General features: G+C 49.1%; 1 pseudogene; it reads right to left on the bottom strand.

Annotated features, from left to right (window-relative positions):
• Nucleotides 1–3,206: 3,206 nt before the first annotated feature.
• Nucleotides 3,207–5,138, bottom strand: LOC123956050 (annotated as a pseudogene).
• Nucleotides 5,139–7,362: the final 2,224 nt, after the last annotated feature.

Below are 7,362 nucleotides of genomic sequence, written 5' to 3'. Positions count from 1 at the left end.
TTTTAGGAAAGATATTTACAAACTAGGGAATATTCAGAAAGGGACCAGGATGCAGATGCTTCTAGAAGTCATCTTATTAAAAAAAATGTTGAAGAAACTAAACACAGATTGGACAAAAATATCCATAATGTGAAAATATATCTGAATCACTAGGACATAGCATTAGCACTCATCTTGGAGAGTAAGGTATCTTCTTTGAGGGACCAAATATCTAGTGCCCACTTTCATGAAAACGAACACGAAGTCCATAACTGATTGTCCCCATAGAACGAGATACCGTTACTAAGGTTTGACCTAAAACAAAACTCTCAAACGTGACAGGAGGCTAAGTTGAATAGCATGATGTTGTGTGGGTACAAGATTCTCGACACAAAGACAGCAGAACGAAACCACACATTCACGTGCTCCCAGCATACTGCATCCTAGCCTATAAAAAACTTACCTACTTAGATGCTATCCACTTCCAAAATCCCCAAGTATGGGAATTTCACCTTAGTGCTTGTGGTACAAAATTATTTTGGTATTATTAACCACCATATTTTGATTTTTTAGTGTTTTAATCTTTTCGCATTAATAGAGGCAGCTTCATAGGTGATTAAGAGGAGGAAATCTACAGCTGGAATTATCAGGCTAAGATCTTAACTCCAATACCTCGGTAAATTATTTAAATTCTGTGCCTCGGTCTCCTGCCTCCTTGGATTTCTTATGGGGAATAAATAAGTCAGTAAGTGTAAAGTATTTAAAATACACAGAACCAGCTAAATAAGAAGTAATCCCAAAAATCTGTTAGCTCTGTTCAGCAGCACTCAGCATACTCTCCTCTGTGAATGTCCATTTGGGATCACTTGTTTAGTTTTTTAAAATTCATTTAGGCATATAGAATTATGATGACTTTGTGAGCAAGAGCTTCAAAGTGGCAGCTCTAAACTTACCCTCTGGCTTTGCAGTCACTGCAAAGATGCTTTCTTAAAGCTCCCTCTCCACTGATGTCAGAAATTCTGTCACTCAACTCATTGTCTCCTCTTCTGTTAACTTTCACATGAAATTCATCTGGATTTGAATGTGTCCTGGAAATAAAAAGGATAGACTCACTCTGTTGTCCATAAAAATGTACAAAACATCAAACACACTGCTCAGAGAGAATGATACATACTCTGAATTACCTTAAACTTGTAGATTTATCCTCTCTACACATAGAGATGGGGGATAGAGAGGACCTGAGCCTGAATCCTATTTAAAAAGAAGGGTGAAAGATCTATAAAAAACCCCTCAAACTCAACACACACAAAACAGATAATCATGTCAAAAAATGGGCAGAAGACATGAACAGACACTTCTCCAAAGAAGACATACAAATGGCTAACAGACACATGAAAAATGTTCATTATCATTAGCCTTCAGGGAGATTCAAATCAAAACCACATTGAGATACCACCTTACACCAATCAGAATGGCCAAAATTAACAAGACAGTAAACAACAAGTGTTGGAGAGGATGTGGAGAAAAGGGAACCCTCTTACACTGTTGGTGGGAATGCAAGTTGGTGCAGCCAGTTTGGAGAACAGTGTGGAGATTCCTTAAGAAATTAAAAATAGAGCTACCTTATGGCCCTGCAACCGCACTACTGGGTATTTACCCCAGAGATACAAATGTAGTGAAAAGAAGGGCCATCTGTACCCCAATGTTCATAGCAGCAATGGCCACAGTGGAAAGAACCAAGATGCCCTTCAACAGATGAATGGATAAAGAAGATGTGGTCCATATATTCAATAGAGTATTATGCCTCCATCAGAAAGGATGAATATCCAACTTTCATATCAACATGGACAGGACTAGAGGAGATTATCCTGAGTGAAATAAGTCAAGCAGACAGCGTCAATTATCATATGGTTTCACTTGCTTGTGAAGCATAAGGAATGTCACCGAGGACATTGGGAGAAGGGAAGGAAAAGTGAGTTGGGGGAAATTGGAGGGGGAGACGAACCATGAGAGACTGTGTACTCTGAGAAAGAAACAGGGGTTTGGAAGGGAGGGGAGTGGGGGGTTGGGTGAGCCTGGTAATGGGTATTAAGGAGGGCACGTATTGCATGGAGCACGGGGAGTGGTACATAAACAATGACTCTTGGAACACTGAAAAAATAAAATTAAATTTAAAAAAAAAGATGTGTGAGAGTAGCAGTTAGTATTTGACACTCAGATATCAAAACTGATGGAGCAGGCACAACATCCCTCCTGGGGAGTGCTTCAGGAAGACAGCATTTAAACCATGATGGACCAAGATGTTCTAACCAGACCCACAAGTAAGTTACCAGGGGTGAGACCAGCAGAGACAGACGTGGGCCTCTATGAACAAATGACCATCATACCTCCTTCTGCCTTCATCTCTGAAGAAATTTTCTTCTCAAACAAAAAATTTAAAAGTCCTGAAAAACTAGTCCTTTGAAGTCCCAACCTTAGCAGCTGCTGAGTTTTCATAGCACTCTCGGCATGAAAATCTACTAAATGTTAACAATGATACTAAACCTGCTTGCGTGGTCTAGGTGGGCCCACAGGATCCCGCTCCTCTCCCCAAGCAAGGAGCACAACAAGAACACCCTGCTCTCCCGGACTGGGAAGTCTCCGCAGCCTTAGCCTCCTGGGCCTCTGCATAAATGGAAAGGGTCTGTGTCTTCGGGAAGAACCTCAGCTAGAGGTCCTAAGAGGCAGCCCCCACCGCTCTGAGACTTGGGCGGGCCGGCCACTCACCGTGTGGGACCTGCTCCCGCTAGGCTCACAAAGCTTCTTCCTTCGAGTCCTATCCTCGTCTTAGCTGGAACAAGTCACGGTGGCAATGGCCACCAGCATAAGATCACAGCCACTGGCCAAAAAAACCATCAACACGACGGGGAAGCCAGGCAGCCACCCTGCTCCCTGCACTATACGCCACCAGGAGGGTCCCTCTGTTCACTCCTTTGGCAGCGACCGAGGTGGCGGCGGTGGCGGCGGCGGCGGCGGCGGCACCAGCACCACTTTTCCGCCAGGTGGCGCCGAGTCCGTCGGCGCTAGGAGCGAAGTGGTGGTGCAGAACAGGGCGGTGGGCCTCAGTCCAGCACCACGAGGCTCGCCGGTGAGCTGTGGGGACAACCGGCGCTGAAGAGACAGCTCACCCGTCGCGGGGCGCAGCTCTAGCACCCTGAGGCCGCAGTCGCTGCGGAGAAGTGTGCAGGTTAGCTCGGCGTTAGGGCCTTCGTCTGCAGTCGAATCACCAGGTAGCCCAGGGGCGTGCCCTGGGGCAGAGGCGGCTGGGCTGAGCCACTGAAAAGCGGTAGTGTGACTAGTCCAGGTACGTGGTCGTTCTGGTCCTCCACATGCAGCCACACCACGGCCCGGCCCCGGGGCGGTGGAGAGCCGCCGTCGAGTGCTTCCAGCCCTAGCGGCAGCTCAGTCAGTTCACCGCGGTCAAAGCACCATCATGCGCGCAGCTCCCCAGTGGTGGGGTCCACTGAGACATAGGGCGCAACCCACTTCTGCCTCCAGCAACCGGTAGGTGACCTACCCGTTGCAGCCCAGGTCGGGGTCCCGGGCGGCCACCGTGACCAAGTAAGCGCCGGGAGGGTTGTTCTCTCGCACCGACACCTCGTAGACCGGCCGTGTGAAGAGTGGTGCGTTGTCATTCTCGTCACTCACGCAAACAGTGTAGGGCCCCACGGTGCGTAGCGGGGGTGCGCCGCGGTCCTCGGCCACCAGCGTCAGGTTGTACTCCGCGATGCGCTCGCGGTCCAAGGACGCCGCAGTCACCACCAGGTAGCTGCCCGCGTAGGCCAGTTGCAGCCGGAAGTGCTCGTGCCCTTAGAGGGCGCAGCGCACCTGCCCCTTGGCACCCGAGTCTCTGTCCGAGGTGCTGACCAGGGTCACCAGGCTCTCGCGCGCCGCCCCCTCTGGCACCAGAGAGACCGGCGCTGGCCTTGGGCGTCCCAGGCCGGGTCTGCGAGGTCGTGTCTGCACCCCCGAAAGCGGCGGCGACTGCGGCGAAGGGAGAGACGACAGGTGCGCCCGGGGCGGCCAACGGGGTGATGGTGATGTCCGGAGCGCCGTCACTGACATCGCGGATGTGCACGATGACCTTGCAGGTGGAGGCCTGCGGGCCTGGACCGCGGTCCTGGGCCCGCACGTCCTGCTCATAGGTGTCCTGGCGCTCGTAGTCCACCGGTCTTGCCAGGGTGAGGCGGCACGAGCGCGGCTCCAGACGGAAGAGGCGGTGCGCCTCAGGCGGAGTGTGGGCACCAAAGGCGAACACCACGTCGCCGTTGGGGCCCTCGTCGGGGTCGGCTACGTCCAGATCGAGCAGCAGCGAGCCTACAGGAGCGTCCTCCGCAAGCTCCACTTCGGCCACGGCGCCCTGTGGGAAGGCCGGGCTGTGGCCATTGGCGTCCAGCACTCGCACGCTGAGGGCGGCCGTGGCAGAGCGCGGCGAGCGGCCGCCTGTGCTGGGCCACCAGCTCCAGGTTGTAGGCGGCCTGGCCCTCGGGGTCCAGCTCCTGGAGCAGCACCAGGTCAGCGCACTGGGCACCGTCCGCGCGAGTGTGCAGTTCCACGCGGAAGAGGCTGTGAGGCTCCGCCAGGCGCACACTCTGCAGCCAGTTGGCCCTCACGTCTTCGTCCACAGGCACCTCCAAGAAGACGCGCGTGCCCACGGCCCCACTCTCGCACACCTCCATGTGAATCTGGGCCGGGGGGAAGTGTGGCGCGTGGTCATTGATGTTTCTCACCTCCACTTCCACGTGCACCAGCGAGAACTGCTCCTGTGGGAAACTGATCAGGTCAAAGGCCAGCACGCACTGTGTTGCTTGGCCACATTGCGGCGCATGGTCCAGGCCCGCGTCCCCAAGGGTCAGCTCCCCATCCCCCTCGCACACTCCAAAGAGTGAGCTGTTGAACTTCATCAGGCGGAATTGGTGTGGTATCTCGATCTGGTAATTACACAGGACACCGTCAGACAGAACACCAATATCGGAGCTGTAGGCTTCCTCCTCAGAGGTGTGGAAATTGATGGCTTTGGTGCAAGACCAGGGCACCAGCTGCAGCCACAGAACTTGCAAGAATTCCAGTCTGGCCCAGCATAATATGCCAGCGGGAAATCTGAGCCTCCAGCAAGACATCTTTGTTCCTCAAAGAGAAAAAAGCCAATCAGAGGCTCTGCACGGCCCAAGACTTCGAGACTCTCATGCCCTCCTGAGTAGGCAGACAGGAGACACTTGCCCTCCTAAATACATCTGATCTCTAAACCCTCTGTGCTGTGTAATCGCTTTTCTGAGCTCCAGGTCTAAGCTTGCTTCTTCTGAACCCTATGGGAGAGGTTACATAGAGAAGAATGTGCAAATAAGCATCCATCCGGGCCAATCTGCAGAGTCTCTGGGTCTTGGGCCATGTTGTTATCCTAAAAGAGTTCACAGAAGAGCTCCCCATTTTGCCTGGGGAGCTGAACAGGGACCAGAGCAGTGCAGGAAGTCATTAAGATCCCTATAGAAGTTTCCACTGTAAGAATGCATCCTGCTTGCTTTTCCACTGTACTTGATTTACACTTTGATGGTAGGAACAGGGAATCTGCAGCCTCTGTGTCCCTTCTTAAACACATTTACATATTCCTCAGACAGGGATACATTACTCTTCTCTACCATTTTTAAACCAACTTTTATATGCATATTTTGCTACCCACAGTTATCCATCTATGTTGGGGTATCATTTCCTGAATTGAAAGATTCTGGGGGAACAGCTTCTCCAGAGTCAGTCAGTGTCTAATCAGGGAAGAACTGTTTTCCAAAGTAATCATTTCTAAATAGCTTTCTGTAGCAAAGAAACCATTAATGATGAAATTTCAGCCCCTTCATCTCCTTTTATGTCAGTAATTACTTATATGTGAGGAACTGGAGTCAGGGAGGTTTGTCAACTACAAACCACTGTAAGGGAGTGTTAACGGTAGGAAAAAGATTTAGCGAAACATGCTGCAGTCAGTCTTGTTAGAAAATTGCTATACACCATTTATTTTTAAAAAGCCCTTGGCTGAAGAAAACCATGGGTGGCCTGATAGGCTGAAGGCTAAAGAAACATTAAACCGTCTGTCTAAAGCACAATAAATAGTCTTGTGTTAAGTTCTCTTTATGTGTGAAATGTTCTAAATGCTAAACGGTCCCCATGTTAATGATGACATTGTTCCTCGTGCCATGGAGTCATCATCAGTGCAGTGTACTTTAACTAGTCATCTTGAATAAAATCAGTGAGCAGACTGAGTTATTAATATGCCCCAGCTATTCTTGGCTCCTCCATGATCTGTAATGTTATTGATTCCTGCAGGGACATGTCAGTAAATGACTATTTTTGCTTTCACTCTTAGGAGGGAGTTGCATCTATTTTAGCAACAGGATCTATGAATCCAGTTCTGAAACTGAGCCACCTCTGATGAGATAATTAATTAGCAGTGGTTTTAATTTAGTGGAGCATTCTGCAATGACTCTAATTGTAAGTACCAATAACCCAATGTCGGAGAAGTTTGCAGTAGGAAGCATGAATTGATTTGGGTTGGGTACTCTGAGATCCTAAAAGGAGAAAGTGCTTCATATTGTTTACTTTGGATTTGTCATTTTGCCTGAAGAGGCATCCGTCTAAGGGAGGGAACACCTCTACTACTGTTCAGCTGGATCACATTCCTTTGAAGCCAGTATCCTCACTGGCATAAAGAGAGTTAGCTTTCTTCCTTGGAAGTAGCAATCCTGAAGAAGGACCTAGTTATTCAGCCTCTGGGACTCAAGGAAAACAAGAGGAACTGACCCTCCATCCATCTTCTGAATTCCTAATTGTCCCCTTAACTGAAGCATGAAAACTGATTCAGCCGTTGTCTTTTAAAAGGCACATGCTTCCACGCACATCAGCCAGGAGAGGGACCCATTTAACCATAGTCCGAGTCTCATTTCTTCCTCTTCTCCCTCATTTCGAGCAATCCCTGTCAGTCTTGGCTTCTGCCAGTCTTCAGCATTGTAGTTGCTATTCATGACAAGAAAAACTGCTCAACACACTGAAAATGAAGAATAGTCTTGACTCTATCTACAGAACATCAAAGGATCCAGATAAAATATGAAAAAGGCAAGCAATCAAACACATTACCTCCACAATGCTAAACATCTGGACACTTTATGTTTGGAAACATCCAGCTATGATGTTTAAATGCTTGATTGCATTTTTCCTCACTTTTCCTCCAGCTGTTTGGCAGCGCGCAGACCATCCACGATAAGGAATATGCTATATTGTTAGTGATTCATTATTAACACTAACATTGTTTTCCTAGTAAACAACCACCTTATTAAAACGCTGCTTTATGAATGAAGGACA

Source organism: Meles meles, chromosome 14, assembly GCF_922984935.1.
Source record: "Meles meles chromosome 14, mMelMel3.1 paternal haplotype, whole genome shotgun sequence".
In the NCBI taxonomy this organism is placed as follows: Eukaryota; Metazoa; Chordata; class Mammalia; order Carnivora; family Mustelidae; genus Meles; species Meles meles.
This window is presented reverse-complemented; position numbering and strand designations above follow the sequence as displayed.